The 19671-nt window shown below is 44.6% G+C and overlaps 1 long non-coding RNA gene across 1 annotated transcript; it reads right to left on the bottom strand.

Moving 5' to 3' along the window:
- LOC309441771 lies at positions 1–7957 on the bottom strand. Its single transcript, XR_014184461.1, has 3 exons — positions 7661–7957; positions 926–1000; positions 1–822 (listed from the first exon to the last, which is right to left on the bottom strand). It is a non-coding gene; the product is annotated as an uncharacterized lncRNA (long non-coding RNA).
- Between the last annotated feature and the right edge of the window lie 11714 nt (positions 7958–19671).

The raw sequence follows: 19671 nt of genomic DNA on the forward strand, positions 1-19671 counted from the left end.
TGTAACTTGAAACTCGCAAAAGGAGGGAAGATGAGGGGAGAAACGTGCAGCATAATAAGCTGAATTTTTGAAGGCTCTGGGACGGCTCCTCTCTATTCCCCCTCTTGTTGGCTGCTCCTAGGCAGCAGTGCCCATAGCAACACTGCCTGGTGCAAGCAAGGCTGCAGTGATCCCACGGGCATCCCTCCTGCCACAGGGACCTGAAATAAGGTGCTGTATGCTGTGGTTTTCCCCCAAAACCTGGCTGAGCAGTACTCATGCCAAGCATCCCTTTGGGAGGAGGTGAGGGATCTTTCATCCATCAGGGATACTGAATGAGAGCTACACCTCTCCCGGCTGTGAATGCAGCAGATCTACAAACATTCCTCTTTTTTATTAGCAACTTTCCCCATGTAACCACGTTCCTGTGGGTTGGGGTTGAATGAAGAGAAGCTCCTGTTTTAATTTTTGCTGTCAGGAGTAATGGGTAAGTGTAGGAGGAGGAATATTAATCATACCCAGCAGGCATTCTTCAAACTTAGAAACAGCATAAGGAAGGAGCCCAAATGGTTTAAACATTGTGGAGACCATTTGTATAGGAGTCTCATGCTCAAAAACGTGCAGGGTACTCTTTTTATTTTTTTTTTTTTCCACCCCAATTTAGTTTAAAGGGGAAGTCATTGCTCTCCCATCTTCTCTCTGCAGAAGGGACCAGGGTCTGCAGCGCTGATGTGCTGGTCAGGTCTGCATTCCCTGGGGGGAGAGGTGTGTGGGGGCATTGTTCCTCCCATTGAAAACTCTGTCACATCAACTGGCTGGTTCTTTTCTTAATGCGTTCTCTTTCTAGATGCAAAAGAAAAGAGGAAGGAGTATCATAGTCTTGCTATTTAAGATTTTTGCACTGGCAGCAGGCACAACACTGCCACAGGAAAATTGAGCTTTTCACCTCTTTGGAGTGGTGTGAGGGAGCATCGGAGGTTCAGAAGGGACCAGAGTCACACAGTTGGCTTGTGGGTCCACCCTGTGAAGAGAGGGTCACTTTAATCCCTCTCTCGGGTGTTGAGAGGCCCCCAAACCTCATTCCCCTCACCCATGACCAAGCACATCAGTTCCCACTGTGCAAGCCCAGGTGAACTTCAGCATCCTTATGCACCTCTTTCGCTTCCATTTTTCTTTACTTTTTTTTTTTTTTTACTGTTTTGTAACAGAGCTGGAAGGCTTTGCATCCTCCATCTGAAGAGTGTGGAGCTGGCTGACCACCTCCACTGGCCATGTGTGTCGGTGCTGACCTACGGCTGGCAGCCACCAAGAACAAAACACTCTTATCCTGTGTGAGCCAGGGTATAGGGGCCCTTCACTATTGTAGGGCACGAGCATTGGGCCATTCTCTCACCTCCTCTGCTCTGTTTTGTTAATATATCACAGAAGCCTTCCTCAGATCAGCAGGCAGCTACAAGGAGCATCGCTGCACTGCTGTGCGAAATTGCTATTCTCTCGTGTCTTGCCACTGCTGAAATTGGTTAAGAGCATCTGACTGGGAACCAAATTTCCTCTCCATCATCTCCTTAAGCATACAGAAAATACTGCTTGGCAGATTTTACTGTGCCTCAAACATAGCGGGGGGAGATCAGAGTTGTTCACAAAGCTGAAATCCTGCAATGAATTTTCTCAAACAAAACACAGTGATCTTGGTGCTGAGCCAGTTTGTCTCACTGGGCTCCCCAGAAGGACAGACCTCAGATCCTCAGATAGGATGCTGGAGAGCTGGGCTTTCCCAGCAAGAGGGTTTCTGCTTTTTGTCAGGGGATCATGGAAACAGATGTGCAAGTGAATCGTTTTGGGTTTTGAGACAAAACTTCGTTCTCCCAGCTTAATTGGCTTGTAAAATTCCCAGCACCTTCTGGTAAGGCATCCCAAACACAAGCTTGTGGGAGGCTGCAGCACTCCATGCTCACAGAAGTCTGAGGCCTGATTCCACAATGAGTTTTTTCTTATGAATTGGTGCATGTTCTTTTTCAGCAACACAGGGCTTGTCTGGGGAGTGGAATACATCCATTAGGGATGTTAGAGTCAATAGGCGAAGGTCAGAGGCGAATAAAAAGACCTTGTGAAACTGGCCAGGTATGACCCTGCATCAAAAGCCAAAAGAATTGTGGTACCTGGAGTTTGCAAAACTTCTAAAACCTGTTGTTTTGCTCTGAATGTCTTTCTAAGGGGCTGTGGATTCCCCCCAACATGGCTCCAAGTTTCAGCCCCCCCAACAGCAATGTTCAGCGTAGCAGCAAGCTGTCATTTGCCTGCTGGGCTGTGTCCCTCAATGAAAGCTTCCTACATGTCTATTGGAAGATTATCCTATCAAATCCCATGCTGCTCTGGAAGTACGCATTTAAAACATGACTAACGCTGATAGATGCTATTATTCTATTTTATTCTCCAGCTTGTGAGTAATGTCTCATTATAAATGGGGATGCATTCAGAAAAACATCATCTGCCTGCTGGAGCGTGGGCTCCTCAGCACGGGCAGCACGTGGCTGCCTGTGGGTCAGCAGCATCCCATGAGTCCTGAGCTGGCCTTGGGCCCTGCTTGCTGTCCAGACTGGTATATAGCCCTGTTTTGAGGTGGGTCTGATGGCTGTCAGTATGTTGCAGGACTGGCAATCTGCAAGCCCAAGCTGTGGAGCTGGCACTGGTGGAAAGGGAGGAGTACTGGCAAAGTTTGTGCAGGTCATTGCTGGCAGACTATGAAGGTATTGTTGGCCTTCATGAGAGACAGGTAACCCTGCTGAACACTGTGTCTTCTCAAAGCACTAGGGTTTCCTATAGCTGAATATAAGAACATTCTGAGCTTTGGGAAAGTTCATTATAATGGGATCCATGGGCTTCTGCCTGCTTTCCTGGATCCCCAGCCAGGCACATGGGTCTCTCTAGGCTGCGCTGCTCTTCTTAATGCCACTTAGATGTAAAAATATCTGTATCTTCTTGTCTAGAACTGGTCCTTGATATCCTACTTGTGTACATGGCAGCCAGGTTCCTCTCCCCTATTGAAGATGTCTGCTGTCATCCCTCTGTGTTTCTCCTCCTGTTGGTCTAAGCACTTGCGTTTTTGGGGTCTTCGTCACAAGGTGAATGCCTGATCTCACTGTTGCCTTTTCTTTTTTGTTTGTGTGTGGGAAGGTCTCAGGTTTTGTAAGCTCCCTGGTCTGGGACAGCTGGGCCTCCCTGGCAGCTAGTACAGACATCACGTCCGTGGACTGTTGTGGATCTGCTGAGGCTGCTTTGAATGACTGAGCAAACAAAATGCCTCCTCTCTAATAAAAGCCTAGAGATGTGTCTGCCTGATCAGCATGCCTGGGCCTATTGTGTCAGCTCTCCAGGGGATAAAACTGTCAGAGAGAAAGCGTGCAGCACTCTGCAGACACGTGGTGGAAAATCTGCCTTTGGACATGACTATGGGAGCTGGTGGCAGGACTCACTGGTGGTGGCCGTCAGGGTTGGAGAGTTTGGTTTGGAAAGTCTGAGCCCATGGGAGCTCCTTGGAATGAAGTCCCCAGCTCTGGGTTTGGTCTGTCTCCATGGGTCCATCTTGAACCTTCAAACCTTCCTCCTAAAAAGAGCTCCTAAAATGTTCAGGTGCTCATGGAAATGGTTGGTGCTGGCCAAATGGTTTGTTTGCTTTAGGTGCCATTTGGCCCAGCTTTCTGGGATTTGGTGTGACCCTGACCAGAGAGGAGTAGCGCTGACCTTCCCTGGGGCTGCTGCAACTGGGCTGCCTTGTCCTGTGCTGCTGCCCAGCATCCCTGGTCCAGGGTCCTTGCCATACGCCATCCAGCCTTGACATCTTCTCTCTTCTGCTTCACGCAAAAGAAAGTGAGGTGTTTTTATTTTCCAGGTGTTGTGTGCATTGTTTTTTCTTCTCTCCACCTCCTGCTGTGGAAGTTTTGGAGGATTTTTTTTTTTTGTTCACTTTTGATTTACATTGTAGGAACATTTATTTCCTCTCCTGTTTTTATTTTGAAAAGGGGAAGAGAGCCTGCATCCCCCTGAGGTGTTATTAAGCTGAAAGGCTGGTGATTTGACTGTGAGGCACACTTTCACCTCCCACACTCGTGGAGTCGGTGACGCACGCCGCAATCAATGGAGAGGGGATGAATAAACCCAACGTTTACTCCTCGCCTGCCATCCCCAGAAAGAAGGGGGTGGAGGAGAGAGGGAGGGAATACTCTGCTCTGGGTGTGCAGTTTTAAGAACTGTTTTCTATAGAGCCAAGGGACACTTGCCAAAACATCTCCATCACCTGATAAGTCCTCTTTGTCTCATGGGGTTAGGGTTGCACTGCTGTGAAGCTGAAGGGACTGCTGCAAGCCTGGCTTTGGTGTCCCTCATCTCATTAGGCTCTTTTTGAGTCTGTGCACTTCAAGGTACATTGGACTGGTCCACATGCTCTGCGGATCTCTGACTCGTGCTTCTTGCTGACTTTGGACTTGTAAATGATGGGACAGGGACCTCTGTTGCATACAGCTCCTGGCATGCTGCTGCGTGGCTCCCAGTGATGCGAGTTAAAGGCATTGAGTTCAATAACCCGTTGTCTTGCTGTAATGGTCCATGTCGTGGTTCTCTGACAGCATATTCCAGACCAAGGGGATTCCTTTTTCCCCTGATGGCATGTCAGTCACAGATGCCTTTGAGGAATGGAAATACACAGTCCTGCATGTGAAATGGGTGCATGTCTATGTTGATGGGGGTGGAAGTGATAGCACATTGCCCTGGAGGACAGGAGGTGGCAAAGCCTGAAGTGCAGGATTTGTGCATCTCCTGTCTGCATGAAAACAGTCCCCAAAACAAAACAAACTGTTTCAGACCTTCCCGTTGAAGGACATCAGTCTTTTTTGCTTTTTGCATGCCCCTCTCCCCCCTTTTTTTTGCTTGCATGTGCCTTATCTTTAGCTCATCTTGGAAAGCTCTACCTGTAACATGGATCCTGGCAGCTTCTGGCAGCTTCTTGCTTCCAGAGAGGACACTTCCAGCACTGTCACTCCTCTGGCAACCCCCCATGCCTTAGCCAAGGGAAGGAGATGGCATTGCAGAGGCTGCTGTCACTTGTATGACCAGTCAGCACCAGCCTTCAGAGCTGCCACATTAAGGATGCGGCTTGAATGTAGCTGTGTCATAGCTGTGTGCCCATCACTCATGGGCAAGTGTTTTTATGCCCCATATTTCATGCTCCAGGCTATTTTTAATAATTGATATTAACACTTTAGAGCAGAGGAAATGGACAGCAGGCCATCATTTACACACCATATCAATAATAAATGGAGCAATGCCAAAACACATCAGTAACAAGCTCATTTGCTGTCTTATGTTCACAGTGGTTCAGTTCTAAGGAGGCAGAGCATGGGCAGATACCAGGCTAGGGTACCAGCAGACAGATCGGCTGAGGAAACAGATTGAGGGTGATAGGGTAGGACAATGCTGCACTTCAAAAGGCTCCAAGTTGGACAAAGTTCTGTGTACTACACAAAAGCTGCACATGTGCCATTTCCCTCAGGAAGCCCTTTTTTTTTTTTTTCCTGTTTAATGCCACTTTTCCTAGAAACAAGGAACTCACTTGAGCCAAATGGTTTCTGATCCAAATGCAGACCCACATTCCCCAAGCCCCATCCTATCCTCCTGATGCTGGCACCATCCCAGAGATGAGCACAGCAGATGCTAAAACATCTGTGCTAACTGCACATCTGGGGGCTCCATGCAGCACGAGCTCTGCATGGGGACACCACTCACTTGGTTCCTGCTTGCACTGAAGACCACATAAACTACGGGTGCATTCAGAGAAACATTTTGTTTCAGGTCAGGCATGTAATGCTTTGACCTCTATTAATACGCATCCAGGTCACAGGATCAGACTTAGAGCTATCCAAAATTAAACCCCAAAATAAATATAGCATGGACATAAAGCAATTGTTCCACTCTATGAACCTGCTGCTCTGGTACAGCATTACTGATCCACATAGACATAGACTGTGTCTGCTGAAGTCTCTCTGGTCAACTCATCAGCAGAGGAGAACTGGGTAGTTTGGAGCATAGGAAACGATCATCTTAGCTCATGTATCTGTTAGATCTTGTAGTTCCTCATTTCTTGCGGTCTTTGAACTGGTTTCCAACTTGTTTGTGTGTGGTTGCTGTAAGGGAAGCTTGTGGGTCCATGTGCAATGCTCTGTTATTCTTTATTGCTCATCTAATTTATTTATTTTCTCTGTCCTGCATCAAACCGCAAATGTTTTCTGGGCTTCTGCGCTTCTAGCATTGGCCTCGATCAAATGTGCTGGCAGCATACTTGCTGCTGGTTTTCTTCTGCACTCTGAACATCTTCAGGTCTGCCCAAGCTATGCTGCAGGCACCTTTTTCCAGAAGTCTTGGTACTGAAAACATGATGTTCGCTTTAACCGGGTTGTCTCTTTCTCCTACATTGATCACTTTGTGCCTTGACCCTTCTGCCTCTGTGGTTGCTCTTTAACTTGTTCTCCTATTCTGCCTATTTGGAGGCACTCCTCCAGAGTTAGACCTCTAGATGTCCACAGCTTTCTTCATTTGCAGGAATCCTACCCCAATGCCAACATCTCAAAAGGAGTTGTTACAGATTCAAAACTAACTTGTGGATGTTTTGGCTTTGTATTTTGTTAATCCCATTCCTAACTCCTGGCCTAGTAAAGCACAGTAACCCCACAGCTTGGCTCTGTCCTGGCTACTACTCTAGCTGTTCTTACTACAGCTGGCTGCTTCGGGTGAAATCCTGACAGTAGCATCCCTTCCCACCCTGTTCCCTTCGGCAGACCTAGAAAATATTTATTTTTCCATACCTCTACTGCTCAGTTCTGTATATATTTTGTACTTGGACCCTTCTGCAGCAGGATGTTTTGTATAAATCCTTAGTGCAGAGGAGTTGATAACTCTCTGCTGACTCTCTTGTTCTGCTTTTAGTCCACAAGCTTCACAGACATTGGAAAAGTGGAGAAGAAACTTTCTGGAGAAGGTAGAGATAGCTACTCTTAGAGCTGATCTGTTTTAATAAGTGCTTGTCCTTGCTGTCAGGCTCCCTAGAGTAACTGCTGACAGCAAGGTGATAGCAGGAGATGGTTTCAGGCTTCTAAAATGCAGCAGAGTAGGTAAAGCTGCAGCTGCTGCTGATGCTGCAACCAGGGGATCTCAGGCTGCCTTCCTGGCACTGTGTCTGAGTCCTTCTGAAATGTTCTGCTCGTTGCTTCAGGGTCTATGAAACTTCCACCCCAGGAGAAAGACAATTCTCAAAAGCTTCCTGCAAGCTGAGCCTGAGCAGAATGTGCACTCTTTCACGCAAGTGCCTTCTTGCTACCAGTTTTGCTTGCCCCAAACTGCGTAACTTGCTCTTCCTAATGCAGTGTGTTTTTGCAGGTGCTGGAATTGGCACGTTCTTGAAGAGAAGAACACCTTGAAGGTCAGCGTGTGACTGGGACCTACTGAAACACCCTCCACTGTGTTACCTGCAACTCCTAACAACCGCTACAAACTCTCCAGGCAACTTGGTAATTCTGATGAGGGGAAAAATAAACCCAAACATTTCAACATCAGCACTAGAGGATTTCACAGGCTCGGTCTAACTTCAAGGAAGCTGTAGGGGCACCCAAAAAGGTTTCCATTGGATGCCTACCTATTTTCCACTGCTTTTCTTCTGGTGGTGTGCTGGGGAGAAGACAGGACTGCTCCAGTATCTGTTTCCAAAGCCATCTGCTGCTGGGCAAAGCGCTTCTCATCCAGCCGACGGGCAGCGCGGTCCTTGGCTCTCGGCTGCCTCCCCTTCCACAGAGGAGGTTAAAAAAAGAAAACCCAAACCTCAAACCAACCAAAAACAAAAAGAAAAGCAAGCCTTTAAACTCCATTTCCAATTCCGCTTTGAAAAGGAAGTACTTTACTTTCTGTGTAGCTCCAACAATGACCCTCTTTGCTGCCTGTAATGTTAAACTGCTCTCCTCTGTCTCGTTGAATCCCTGTGGATTTTAAGTAGTTTGATGTATATTTTAAGGCGCTCTCTGCCATTCCCTTGCCAAGGATATTTTTAGATAGCCATTATTTTGCTCGGACATACAAAAAGCCAAGTTATTTCTATTGCTGGCTGTGCAAATCCCATTCCTGAGGCCGTGCTGAAATGGCTGATGCCAGGATGCAGACAACAGTGGTTTTGGCACGGCCAGGAGGCAAAATCGCTCTTGGCAAGAGCAGCCCAGTTGTTTATTCCATCTCTGCTCAGGGTGAGGGGCTGGGTGGGGAAGGGAGGGATTAATGTTTGCTACATGACAGAGAACAAAAGGGGTAAAATTAAGTTTTGGTATTTTGGAAACACTATAAACAGTGGGGGAAGAAATAATTGACATTACTTTTTCAACACTCAGGTTAGCTTAAGCTTACCTTTGTCTTTTTAAGGACTTGTGCCTTCCTATCCTGTGAACCAGTGCAAAATTGCTTGCTAGCTGTGAAGCAGCCTGCTTTCCTCGCTGTGGAATAGCAGGATTATTTAAAGTTGTTATTGGAAGTGGGAAAGACAACTCAGCTGGTCAGATGAAGAGACTTTAAATCAGGCTTATAGCAAATTGTACTCGGATATGACAATTTCACTGGGGATACTGCAAGGAAGTTATGATTATAGCTCATATAACAAGCTGAGAAGTGACAGTAAGAAACTGTGAGCACATTAAAAACAAAAGCATTATGTGATCTGGGCGGTCATGAAGATACTGCAGTGTCTGTTTATAGAAATTATCGTTACCTGTTGGACGTTACTCTGGCTACCAGTGATATGATTAATTGAGCTTGTTTTAAGCTAGGGTAGATGGTCTAACCATGAATGGTGTCCTAGATTACACCCTGAAGTGTCAGCATCATTGATGGCAGCTTCCATCTTCAGGATGTCTTCATGGCAGCCTTCTGGATGTGCTGTTTTTCCAAGCATTTTCAGATAATAACAGGGTGTGAAGTGTTCTGCTGTCAGTAAAATATCAACACAGGCAGCTCTCAGCAGGTAACTGGGAATAAAAGAATCTTGAAGTCATCTTAAGAATCTGCAGATTAGGTTTTACCGTTGCTTTGACAGTCTAGAAAGAGTAAATATGAGAACTGACAGTGCCTGAAAACTCGGGGTGCAAAAGGACCTCACAGGGTGGAGTCAGGAGTGTCTGTGTAAATGGTGGCGAGTACAATTAGTAAGAAGCAAGGACTGTGTAAGAGTTAACTGGTATAGGCACTGATCTTTTAAGATCACAAGCGTTTTTGGCCAGGGGCTCTGGAAAGAAATTGTAAAGGCTGGTGGCTACAGGCTTAGCAGCTCAGCTGAGCAGTGAGGACAGCGTTCCCCTGTGCATCCCCTGATTTATCTCTCTTTTATTCTTATCAACTTCCAAAGCGAGACTGACTGTGTGTGGGACTCCTGTGGCCAAGCTTCTTGTGTAGGTTGCCTGAGGAAGGAGTTAAGCAGAGAACAGCTTTCTCCTATAATTAACTTGCAAGGGAAAGGCTGTTTCTCAGCCGTGCCGGTTGGGACCAGTGAAGGAGACTGGCTTGCTGCTGAAAGCACAGTACTATCAAGGAATAACTGATCACAAGAGAATCCATCTTAAAAGAAGCTCAAAATAAATTAACTGGAAGATGCAGCTCTGCACCTTTCAGCTTCTTAAAGAGGTTTCTCTGCCTCACAGCTCAAGACCTGGCTCCTGTAACAACTGCAACTGCTGCAGCTCTGGATGATTTTCCAGAGACAGAATCAGAATTGGGGGGTCAGCCAGGGGGGATCAGCACAGTCCCCACTTGCTGCAGGACAAGGAGCTCACGGTGGGACCAGGCTGGAGGCACAGTCCCAGACAGGCCTTGCTGATTCGTATGTGGGTATCAGCTGGAGCTGGTCTCTGCTGCAGGGCACTATTCAGGGATGGTGTCAGGACCAGTTTTCAGTCCTTTGTCACCAAACTGTGTGTTTCATCCAAGTCTCACAGCTCCTTGCTTTTCGTCTTGGTCCCAAACAGGATGCTTCCCTGTCCCTTAACACTTAAGCCCTTCTCCTCTCCAGCATAATTTCCTGAAGGGCCACAAGTGCACTGCAGCCACTCTTTTTGAGGTAATTTTGATTTGAATTAAATTTGATTTGCTATCTTGTTGATAATGGAAAGCGGCACTTCTCCAAAGGCTGGAAAGTCTCTTTTCTTGTTTGTTTTGGTCATTTCTTGGATTCTGCATTTTGTATAGCACTGTCTTGTGCCACGGGCAGGCATCACAGGGCTCCTTGGTAACAGCAATCAGTCCATCAGAGGAAAACACTGAGCTAGTTTTGATTGCGGTTCAATGGTACCACCCCTCTATCACAAAGAAATATAGTCCTATGATGCTTAACAAAGATTTATTTTTAGCAATAACTCACCTGAGTGTAAACAAATCTCCATAATGCTCCATAACACAAGTCAGGTGTTTAAACACAGAACCCAAGGCATAGCAGTAGATCACCAAAATATATAGCAGGTATTATCATAATATCATGGAACAGCTTCTCACAGAATTAAAATGATCTTCTGAGGCATTTGGCTACCTTCAGTTCTTGAAGGAAGTATTCCCTTAACTGAAATAAATTCAACTATCTAGTAACTACAGATAAAAGAAGAAATTAGATTGTCTAGTAACACATGGAAAGAAAGTAATACAGCCGCTCTGGGAACCTTATGTTGTTGAGCATGTGAAAATCTAAGGGTAGAAAATCAAACCTTGCTCCAGAAAGCAAGTGTTGATGTGATGTTCAAAAAGGATGCAGGTTTTTTAAACAATAGGTTTCTTAGGGGGTTCCCTTTGGACCCAGCTTTTTGGCAAAATATCTCTTTACGGACTTAGAGACTTGTCTGGTGGTGGCTGGGGAGGACTGTGCTGCATGGCAGGGTTGTTTCAGTTACTCTTGTTGTTGGCACATGAACATTTCACTGCTAGTCCAGAGATTCAGTCCTACTGTGCTCAGCTGGTGGGTTCCTGATTCCGTTTTTTCTAAATTCAGGAGACCTCTTTTGCTAGAAATCTTTCCTCCTGCTCTTCCAATATCAGTTGTTGTGGGCTGGTCAGACCATCTCTCCAGCCCAAAGAGGAGATGAGTTGTTTCAGCCTTGGACTTCAGGGCATGTTTTCCAGACTGCAGCTGAGATCTTTGCCTCTTTCCTGATGAGCTGCTTTCCAGATGTGCTTCCTGTGCTGTTCCAGCCATGATCTTGCCAAAGTGCTTTGCTTATTTTCTGCTGTGTATGTATCTAAGTACTGACATGAGCTCTCCCTCTCTTCCTGCAGGTTCCTGTCTAGTTATTCACCAGGGACTCTCTGGTTTCAGTCCCCGATGAATGCACTACCTTGTCCTCAAAATACAACCTGTGCCTTTGTTCCTACATGCAGCAACTCACATTCGGGTGTATTGAGAAGTGTGTGTTGTTCTGTGGAGCCCAGCTTCCTGTGCTTTGCAGATTGTTCTGCATCGTTTCTGTCTGTCAGGCTTCTTACATTGCACCCAATCAATGACATCTGAGCCTCACTTGCTGAGGAATGGAAATCATAGTAAATATTTTGTAGTCTGTGCAAAATGAGTTGGCGGTCTCAATTCAGTTGCTTTTAGGCAGGTGTTTGCATATATTCCCAAAGACCACTCTTAAATTTGGCACCTGTTATTGTGCTTCCTGGCAGGCACCGCAGCAGGATTTGGAGCTGGATTGTCTACCTGCATCCCCCCTAGCAAGGCTCCTGGCTTCTTCAGCAAGGTGATGCTCATCCCTCAAAGAAACCCATAATCCGATGGGCTGTGGGAGGGTGGGACGCTTCAGAGCACTGCTGCTCATGTGCTGGATATGTTGGGAATTATGCCAGGGACTTCAAGCACCTTCAACTACTCTCATGGTTAATTTTGTTATTAGATCTAAATGTGTTTTGTAGATTTACTTGAGGGCTGTGCCCATAGCTGTTGACATTAACAGGAATCTTTCCATTGATCTCAGTGAGCACTGAATATATTTCTGTACAGGTGTATCTTATCCCAGGTTTGTTTTCACAAGGAGGAGAACAATAGTAGAGTCAGTACTGTGTTCAGTGTAGTTAGGTACATTTTTCTGTAAATAAATGCAGCATCCTCTTCCTTGCACTGGTTTTGGAGAGCTCGAGTCTGCTTTTCCAGGCAGCCCTGTACCCAAAGACATACTACTTTTTCCTTCTGAGTTGTGCTCACAGCAGCAACTCTAGCTTTCCAACCTCTGGGCAGGTTTAAGAACCCAGCCCCACCCAAAACAAGCATCCCAGATTTTCTAAACAGTGCAATTAGACCAGGCGGGTGCATCCATCAGCCTCAGCATTGCCTCTGGATACTTCTGTATCACACAGGCTTGGTGGCAAACCCTAATGTCTCTCAGGATGCATCCATGTTTGGTGCTGATTGCAGACAATGATACAGTCATAACTATTTCTCCATCAAATGGATGCTCTTAGAAATGTCTGGCAAATGGAAGTGTTTGAATAAAAAAAAAGTGATGTTTGTGAAATGTGCTGGAAAGTAGCCTCCCTCATCCGTGATGCTGGCTAGCTGGCAAAAAAATATATATATATAGATAGATACATATAAGTTTGTGAACTTGATTTCTATCCTGCTTCAAAAGTACTTTTGCCATCTGAAGATCTTTCATGTAAAACTTACTGCCTGCACAGTAGATTGTTTAAATATGGCTCTTGGAGATTCAGGGAACCTGCGCTGTGCGACAGAGCAGCCACTGAGGTATTGCTAGTAACCGCAGCTCAAACTGTATCAGAGAGAGCAAGTGAGCTGAAAGCCAGAGTAGATTCTTATTCCTTGACAAGAAAGGTGACCTGGGAGCTCAGTGACATCCAGGGGAGCCTCCGCGGCTGCTGCACAGCAAGAGGCTCCATGGCAGCAGTGGTGAGACGGCGGCTGTGCCGCTCTGCACTGAGAAAGAGAAATTGAGCATGTACAGAAATATCATGGTTAATTCTGGATCACCAACCTCGGCTGGCATTAGCTTTGTACCTTCTGCTTTCCTGTTCTTTCTTGCCTTTTATTCTAATCTGTGTGAGGACCTTTGCTTTATCCCATGGCATCTCAGGGTGCTTGGATGGGAGAATACTCAAAATATTTTTGGAAAACCAAGATTAGTGCAATTGTCTCCCTTACCCATATGCTTGCTGACTCCTTTATGGAAACATCATAGTTTGAGGAAGCAAAACCTCCCCTTACAGAAATCGTGCTGATTCTCCATGGGTATATCCTTATTCATGCATATGTCCTCCTTTTTTAAATGCAGAATTCCAGAATGGGGTACTAAGGCAGTTTAGGATGACAGGTTACAGGCTTGGCTGGTAGTTCAATCATTTATTTTCCTTTAGAAGTCGTGGATGACTTTGCTGATGAGAAGTAATTGATTCCAGTGATTCGATTATTGCGATTATTTTGTCTAGTCTTTTCCTCAGATGCTTCACACACAAGGGTCCTGTCTACAATTGTCCCCCATCAAGAAAGTGATTGTGGGAAAAAAATTCCCCCTGCTCTACATGCTCCTTTTTCCTATCCCAGTAGCATGTTTTAGAAGTTACATCCATGCCTAAATCCTATTGACTTCAGCGGGTTTTTTTGGAAACTATATTTAGAGGGACTGTTTTGAAAGCGCTGGCTCCATTAGGAACACATGCTAGACATTCTCTCCCAGACTTCTTTCAATGTTTTCCTTCTGTACCAATTATGTCCGGATCCAAAGTTAATCTGTGAAGTGCGGGAGCAGCTGTAGGAAGGCAGACCGAAGGCTCAGCTCGCTTTGTGCACTATCTCTGACGTTGGCTGGTGGGGAACACTTAATGGAAGGAGCATATAAACAGGCGTTACGCTGGCTCCAGCAAACCCTCCTAACCAGCTGCAGCTGAACAGCTTTCTGAGCTAGAAGTTTTTCTCTAATTTTTATGTTTCCTGGATCCTTTTGTTCAGCTTATCTTCCATTATTTTGGCTCGATGCCTTTGGAGCACACTCGCTTTTCTGGCTTCCACAACTGTCTAAGGTGGTGAAGTTCATGATCTGCATGAAAAAGTGCTTTGTTTTGGTTTTTAATCTTCAGTGTTTTAAGAATGGGCATTAAATGGTGCTCTTGTACTGTTAGAAGGACTGACGATGTGTTCACCACCACCACACACCTCCTAATTTGTTAGAAAAAGTGACAGAGATTCAGAAGTCGCCTCTTTTTCAGGCAGAGAAGTAACCGGCCAGATGTAAACTGTAACTTAAGGGAAGGGATTTCTCAAGCTATTCTTGGCAATTCCTTACAGTCTGTTCAACTCTCTATTCACTGCTTGGGAATGAAATGATGTTTTTGTTGATTTAGATTATCTTTTTCTGAGGGGCAATAACTAATGGAGGGACTATGGTAAGGTCAGTTTGATTTTGTGCTACTGCTTATTTATCAGCACCTGCTAATCTGTTTTATTGCCATGTCCTTCAGTTCTTCTGCAGCTCTTTGTAGATAGCACTAATTTCTGCGACTTAATGATTTTTTTTCTTTATTTTCTGTAAATTGCTCCTATGTCCCTTCCCCAGATCCTTCAGGCTCTGAGAACAACACATGTCACAGCCCAAATTACTGTGGGATTCCTCTGCTATGAAAACAACCATTTATTCCTACCTGTCCCTTCCTGTTTTATAATAGTTTTGAATTCGCTTGATAACCTTTCTTCTAATCCCAGGAGAGAGAAATTTCCTAGGAGCCCCTGGTGAGGGATCTTTTGAGAAGCCAGAGTATTCGGTATCAACTAAATTGCCCCTACTTACATATGCATTGATGCCCACAATAATTCCCCAGGAGGTGTGATGCCAGCTTCCAAAAGCATGGGTTTTCATCCTGATTTTCTAATTATCTGCAACGCTATTACACAGCCTCTACTGCTTTGCTCAGTGTTAAACTCAGTGATAGCTCAATGAATTCCCCTTTGGATTATTTTTGCTTATTTGTTTGTTGTGGGTGATGAGAAAAGGTACTGCCTGGATGTGAAACTATGCTTTCCACAACGCTGAGGGAAAATATTTGATGATGTACTAACATGTAAAGCATCACCTGCCATTTACACGCATCATGCAAAACAAGTGCTCGGGATGCTTCGTAGTTTTTATCTCATTTTGGAAAGAGATGCTGAGGATTAGCATCATGCTGCCAAAGAATTTTTGACTTCTTGGGCTACTCACTGGTTTGCTGGGACAAGGAAAGAAAGACTTACAGCATTAGCCCGTCTCCTTTCCAGAAATGCAATCAAGCTTATTCCACCATAATCAAACCTGTCTTTGCATGTAGAGGTGGCCTCAGGAGCTCAAGTGCTGCAGAAAGTCATTGTCTCAGGATCCTTCTGGGTCCTGTAAACCAGGTACCTGTTACTTTCATATCACAAATGGATTTACATTAGTGTACTTTGTGCCCTTGCTTTGCAAGGAAAAAATAACAGCTCTATTTAAAACATGATTTGTTTTTTTTTTTCCAATGCAGTGTAGGAACACTAAGATTGACAAGCTAGCTCAGTTTCAGAGGAGCTGAGTTCCCTTTTAGTCTGCAAAGGGCAGGCTGGCAGACATTTTTCTTATAAATACTTTCAGCATTTCTTTGAAGCCACATATTTTGGGGGTGTTCCACCCCCTCTTCATCCCCATTGTCCTTTTTTTATTTTTATTTTTTATATTATTTTCCTATGGAGGACGTCTATGGTTTCAGGAGAGATACCACCAAGCGCTAGCCCAGCATGGAATTTCTGCAATCCCGAACTGCTCTATTAGTGTTCCCAGGGCTGGATTCAATTGACAAGAGGCTCTGCAGCCAACCCCCTTGGACAGCACATGTGTTTATTTAAATGTCAGTGGCCCACACAAGCTGAATACCTATTAGCTAGAGCATGCTTAAAATCCAAAGCACAGCTACAGTTCATATTTATTGTTCAAAGTACAGATCCCTTTATTGTTGTCATTTCAGTACCCTTGTATTTATGGTATTATTCAGTCAGCTCTGAGAAGTTAACTAGCACTTTGCAGTGTTTCTTTACTGCGAGGGTATAATATATATCTGTAATAAATATATAGGTAAGGGATTTAAGAAACAAAACAAAACAGCAACAACATATTGCATGTGAAAACTTTACTAAGCCAATAAAGCATTCCCTGCCAGAGCTGCAGAAAAAATAAAAAGCCAAACTAGCAAGCTGGTATCATATGAAGTCAGTTAATGAGCAGTAGGTGTGTGCTTCCACTCTGATTTTAACTTTGACTTGTGTCTTTCTCGAGCATTTCTGTACCCTGCTCTCTTTAAAGCTCCCATGGAGGCTGGAAATATATTGATACGGGTTGTGGCAAGTTGGTTTTATTTTTTGGTAAGGGCTGCTGGGAGCTGAGGGCTTCAAGGCATCTGAGCTGGGTGTAAGTGCTGTTCTGGTGTTTGGACTTTCTGTGCATGAACGATACTAGAAAGGCCACTGCCCGCAGAGCTGCATTAGCAAACCTGCTCAGCAGGGACGGGGCAGAATTGGGTTTGCCAGCAAAACTTGTGGTGGTCCTGAAAACGTAGTGAGAAGCTGTGGTGAATGGGTACGTTTTTTGGCATAACCACCCACCCCCAAAAAGCGTGAAGAGTTAAAACAAGTGTAGAGAAGTGAGGATACTGTATCTCTTCTGAAGGCAGGAGAAAAGCAGATAGAAAACACCTTTTGCGGTTGATCGTCTAGAAACCTGCTGTATTTCAATTCTAACAGTTGGCTTGCTGAGAAAATACCCAGTAAAAAAAGATATTTTCTGCTAAAAGTAAAGCTATTCCAAGTTGATTTTAAATTTCACTGGCAACGTTGACCTGTGATCTTTCTTAGTTTGGAGAGATGATAATGCTTGCATTTGATTTGAGAGAATAACAGTTTAATTAAAGTTGAGGGGGAGGGGGGGAGAACTTTATATTTGGCTAGTGTTGTGCTGCTAACATGAATGTGAGTTAATCCAAGTGAGATTTTGGGCTTGAGTCCAGAAAAGCAAAAATCCTTCTTTAAAACCAACTGTAAGGCTGTTTTTCTGCAACTGGGGGCTACCCTGCTTGCTCATTAAAACATATGGAAGAAGATGGGATGTATCAGGAGTAGGGATCGTTTTTGCCTGAGGTTGCTGGTTTGAATCCTGTCCAGGCTGGTGGTGACAGAAAGCTGCAAACCTCCAGTGGTTATTCAGTAATCGACATGAAATAAGTTGGTGGTCTCGTTCCAGTTCCTGGTGCATCACAGAAACCACCACTTCACTTGGCACCCGAGCTGAATACCGGAGCAGACAGACTAGCGATTGAATCGACAGGGAAGGGCACTGAACAGCCCTACAATTTTAGGATTAAGCCTTCAAGGCTGCTGCTGAGAAGGGCTGGCAAGGCAGTCGGAGGGAGCCTGCTTTGGCCTGTCGGGGGCTGCTGCTCATGCAGAAGGAAAAACAATACCAAAGCCTGTTTGCTGTGCATCTTGCATGTACGCTGCTTGAAAAATTACCTTTGACAGATAAGTCACCTTGCAAAAACACATATGGCATATGTATGTATGAAAGTACATACTCTGCTGAAGGTGTGCTGCTGTACCTTGCACACTGTATGGTTGTGTATTAAAGGCTAAGGATGCCCATGTCTTTAAAGTGATTTCCAAGTCTGACTGTGTGATTTCTGTACGAGGACAAACCTCAGGCTACGTTTTTGGACTGTGACTTCAAAGAAGGTTTTGTAGACAGTCAGGCCCTCAGTGAATAGAGCTGTCAGTAACTGAGGCACCCAAAACTGATGGATGCTCCTGGTAAGTCAGCTTTGAAATATGTAAGAGGTCTTCAGAGAATTCTTTGATGGCACAGGAGTCCACCTTTCAAAATCCTCAGTCTAGTGGCAAGATCCACATGGCCACACATGGGAGAAATGAGTCTGCGGTGATAGAGTCACGTCCAAAGTGCACTTGTGTACCTGTGTAGGACACAGCTCCTTTCTCTGATCTTCAGAGTTGTAATTCCTTTAGTTTTGCAACCTTAAAAATTCTTCCTTTGCTTTTCTCATGTTAAGGATATCCACTTCTATTTCATTTTTGGCTGACTGTAGAGCACCAGTAGCTAGGCCAAAACTCAGCAGTAAATCTGTGACAATCTCTATCAGGAAAATGAGGATAATGATTATACCCAGGAGTTTTATCAGCCACAGCTGTTACACTGTTTGCTGGAGAAACTGTTATTTGAAATATATGACCAAAATAAACAGCCTAGCATCTGTAGCATTGTAGATAATTTAACAAGTAATCTCCCCTGAAACAGTTGTCTGGATTTATGAAAAGCAAGGTGACAAAAAGCATTCCTGTGCTTTGGTGCTGGAGATAAGTGGTTTGCAAGGTTCAGAAGAATGTATGAAATCAAATAACATGCCTCTCCCACTCTTCAGTCAGTCCTCCACTGCCATACTCTAATAACTCTTCCATGCCTACTTGCCCTATCCAAAATGAGAGTTAGTTCACAAGTGCTGGGTTTGCAATCGGGCAAATCACTGCTTGTCCTTTGTTCATTTGACCAGGTGACCAGGAAAAAAAAAATCAAACCTCTAATGCTTTATTCTCCTTGCTTGTCTAGAAGCACAGCCCAATATTGGTCCACTATACTTCCTACAACATGATCATGGCATTTTGCATCCTAGTTTCTATGTATGAGCCAGACATGTCCTGCCCCTTGTTCCAGTGCAAGGCAGAGGCTCTGTTAATCATACTAACATTTCTCAGCCAACCCCGTAGCTTTCCTAGAGGTTATCCATATTAACCTGCTAATGTGTGATGTTAAAAACATCAGTGTTCATAACTGAGTTTTTAATATCCATCAGGCCACCTGTTAACATGATAGGAAGCTCCTGATAAGGAGAATCAAGATGTGTGTGCCTCACCTCTTTGGATGCCAGAGTATTGCAGTGTGAACAACCTACACCAATTTGCCTGGAACAATACAGATGTGTCCCATTGCAACAGCATCTCTAGAGGTACCTGTTGCAAGCTCTTTCTTTTGCAAAAGGAAAAAACATACAGTACTTATTATGCAGTGTAGGTATTATTGATCTATATCTCAATTACATTCCATTTCTGGGTTGGTCTCCATTGCCTTGCAGCTTTTTGAAATAAGTCTTTAGTTTTAGTTTCCATCCCATTCAGTCCTTTCCTTGAATCTAGTCTGTGGCACCACGGGGTTTCTGCTACCTGCTCTTTTTCAGAATGTGAAGTCTGCCTTTATTCTTTTTTTTTTTTTTCCTTTTTTCTCTTTTTTTCTTTTGTGTATAAGAAAGCCAGAGGGACCTCCTGTTCTTTTACAAGCCTGATCTTGCCCTACTGATCCTGGAAGAGAGAAGTAACTCTCCTGTCTGCCCATCTTTTATAGACACATGCACAGACATTTCTAAGGCTGCAGAAGTTTTGACTTTTCTGACCTCTCATCATAAGACATTCTAAATTTTACTTTTAACATTAATGACTGAATATTTGTCTTAGCTTTCTATTAAACAACATACGTGCAAATGAGAATGCTAGATTCAAAAGTCCTGCCCAATTATTTAATAGTGCCAAACTGGGTCTGAGTACAACTCCTCGGGCTTTCGAGACATTCC

The sequence above is a fragment of the Streptopelia decaocto genome (assembly GCF_964273445.1).
Source record: "Streptopelia decaocto genome assembly, chromosome: 6".
Taxonomy (NCBI): Eukaryota; Metazoa; Chordata; class Aves; order Columbiformes; family Columbidae; genus Streptopelia; species Streptopelia decaocto.